This window comes from Mus caroli, chromosome X, assembly GCF_900094665.2.
Source record: "Mus caroli chromosome X, CAROLI_EIJ_v1.1, whole genome shotgun sequence".
NCBI lineage: Eukaryota > Metazoa > Chordata > Mammalia > Rodentia > Muridae > Mus > Mus caroli.
Genome location: NC_034589.1, coordinates 36795683 through 36799191, shown reverse-complemented (window position 1 = coordinate 36799191; position 3509 = coordinate 36795683).

Below are 3509 nucleotides of genomic sequence, written 5' to 3'. Positions count from 1 at the left end.
TAACAGGAGACTGCCTTACCCGGTCCCAGTGGGAAAGAATGAGCCTAAGTCCCAGATAAGGGGGATGCTAGAGGTATTGAGGCAGTAGTGGGTGAGCACTCTCTCAGAAGCAAAGGAGGGAGTTGAGGTTAAGAACTCAGGGAAGGGAAACGAGCAAAGGGAGCAAGATTTGTAATGTAAATAAAAAATAATTTAATAACAAAGAAAATTCAAAATTTTTAATATTACTCAAGCACTTAAATGTATACTTGTAAGTTTAAAAGGGTAACTGGATGCAAAAGTATAGATTCAAGAACAAAATGATATTATTTCAGACCACCATGTTAATATATACTTACAGAGTTTGTACTATTCTTTGCCAGAGGGTTATGGCTGGCATGGTTAAAGCTGATATTTTAGAGAATTTTATTAAAAAGTATTTATATTTGAATGTTGTAAAGTAGTTTCTTGATGGATGCTTTTCCTTTCATACTGGTTGTTTAGCTTCTACTTCCTTAAAGTTTAGTACACATTTCCTTTTTATTTTTGTTTTTACTCTCCTGTAATCACAGTGCTTCTTATCTCCTTTGCAAATTTGTTTTCCTAAGGATAAAAAAGGAAGTTGCCATGGAAGCTACACCATGCTATGCCTAAACCAATGTTATCCTTTGAAATTATCCTACACATCTAGAGTTTTCTTTGAACATCCAATTTAATTTGTAGTCTTGTAGCTTCTTAATAAAACTGGATGTTCATTTTTTTGGTAAATTATATATTCAAGGAAAAATATTTTGGAAAGTTTCAATAACTCAAGATACTTTTAGATTAAATTCTATACTTTTTTCTTCAGAGAGTGGAACTCAAAAATATGATTTTTGGATTTTAGAATTATATAAAAATAAACTCTAATCTAAAATAATTATCTTACATGAAATCTGCTAATATCTCCAAATATATCACTATATATCTCCATTTGTCAAAAGAAAGAAAAAGAATACATTTTCTACCTGCTTAGTATATTTTATTCAACTCATCACAAATGTAAAAAACTTTTATTGCAAGTATGCTACACTACAATTTCCTGAAGGAAAGCATAAAAGATATAGAGTGATATATCTATCCATTATTATTCTAATGAAGTATAAAAAGTCAGTCAACAAACTATAATGGTATAAAATCTGCAAACAGTCCATGCACTATCTCCCATTAACTTCACTGGGAGTTATTTGTAAAAATTGATTGCATGGGGCACTTCTCCTGAATATACACTTTAATCTTGTCACTCTGCATTGAAATGTGGTCACCTCTGGGTTTGAAGCCAGAAGTCATTTGAAAGCATAGTATGACACGCCACAAGTTTAGAATAGAAAATGAGTCTCTTGGTATTCAAAATAGCAGAAGAAATGTATTTACTTAGTTATAATTATTTCCATAAATGTACCCAATATAATCAATGGCCTTTGGACATGTTTACACTATTTACAGAAATTTCCAAACATGATTTAGCAAGATGAATGGAGAAAGTTAGAGGAAAACAAATGATGACCTTTACAGGTAAGCTTATTTGTAAATTAGTAAGTTCCTAATGGGATGATTGCCTGGTTACTTTCCTGATGAAGCCAGCACGTTCATAAAAACACTAAGAAGATGTTTTAAAATGCTTATCAAATGAGAAAGAAAAATGTATACACTCTGGTTGATTCTCAAAATAATTGATAGCATTGACAAAAATTCACTAGACATAATAATTAAGGATATATTTGACCACAACTCAAATAATTTTCTTGGGTTGTCTAAATGATTTGTGAAATTCTTTTTAACAAGATAATGCCATGCTTCTTCAAATATCAGTCTTCATGCAATTCTCAGGTTCTATCATATACTTGCAGATCATAGAAAATGGACTGTGTGGAAGGTTTGCTTTCTATGTCTTCTACATCTTGGCTTCACTTTCTGGTTCTATTTTCTGAAGATTCTTATTGTAATAGTTCATTTCAGTAATAGGCATAACACCTTTCCCCTATATTTAAAAAAATAAGTCATTTCAGTGGTAATCATATAGAGCAGATGAATAAATGCAAGAGAAGAAAAATATATACAACTACTCTTTAATTTTATGGGTCAATTTTTTACAGATCCAGGACTCATATACAATTAATACAGAATAAGAAGTTTAAAGTAAAACATTTAAATTCCTTATTTCAGAACTTTCTGGAAAATATTGTGACTCATGATTTAGTCAGATAAAATTCATATAACATATAGTTAACCATTCTTCATTTGAAATCATACTTTTATTCCAGTGGCATTTAATACAGTCTTAATTCTATAGAGCTGCTTTGCTTTCTACAAATGCTTTTTTTTTTTAAAGATTTTATTTATTTATTATATGTAAGTACACTGTAGCTGTCTTCAGACACTCCAGAAGAGGGGGCGAGATCTCGTTGCGGATGGTTGTGATCCACCATGTGGTTGCTGGGATTTGAACTCTGGACCTTCCGAAGAGCAGTCGGGTGCTCTTACCCACTGAGCCATCTCACCAGCCCCTACAAATGCTTTTTTATTTATCATATGCAAAATGAAGGCTGTATCCATTACGTTAGTCTGCTTCCTACTTCTGTGGTAAAGACCATTACCAAAAGCAACTTGTAAAGGTTTATTTGATGTTTCAGCTTACAATCCATCACTGAGGGAAGTCAGGACAGGAAATCAAGGTAGAACCTAAAGGCAGAGATTAAGAGCATGGAGGGCTGCTACATGCTCCCAATGCCTTTCTTAGCCTGCATTTCTATATACCCCAGGAACACTTGTAAGGTGTGCTACCCTCGCATATGTTCAGCAGTTAAGGAAATGCTCTATAGGATAACCTATAGGACAATATTATTGAAGTATTATCTTTTTTTTCATTTTTTAATTAGGTATTTTCTTCATTTACATGACCAATGCTACCCCAAAAGTACCCCAACTCCCCACTCCGCTACCCCCCACTCCCACTTCTTGGCCCTGACATTCCCCAGTACTGAGGCATATAAAGTTTGCAAGACCAATGGGCCTGTCTTTCCACCGATGGCCAACTAGATCGTGTTCTGATACATATGCAGCTAGAGACATGAGCTCCGGGGGGGTACTGGTTAGTTCATATTGTTGTTCCACNTATAGGGTTGCAGACCCCTTTAGCTCCTTGAGTACTTTCTCTAGCTCCTCCATTGGGGGCCCTGTGATCCATCCAATAGCTGACTGTGAGCATCCACTTCTGTGTATGCTAGCCCCAGCATAGCCTCTCAAGAGACAGCTATATCTGGGTCCTTTCAGCAAAATCTTGCTAGTGTGTGCAATGGTGTCTGCGTTTGGAAGCTGATTATGTGATGGATCCCCAGGTATGGCAATCTCTAGATGGTCCATCCTTTCTTCTCAGCTCCAAACTTTGTCTCTGTAACTCCTTCCATGGGTATTTTGTTCCCAATTCTAAAAAGGATAAAAGTGTCCACACTTCTGTCTTCATTCTTCTTGAGTTTCATGTGTTTAGCAAA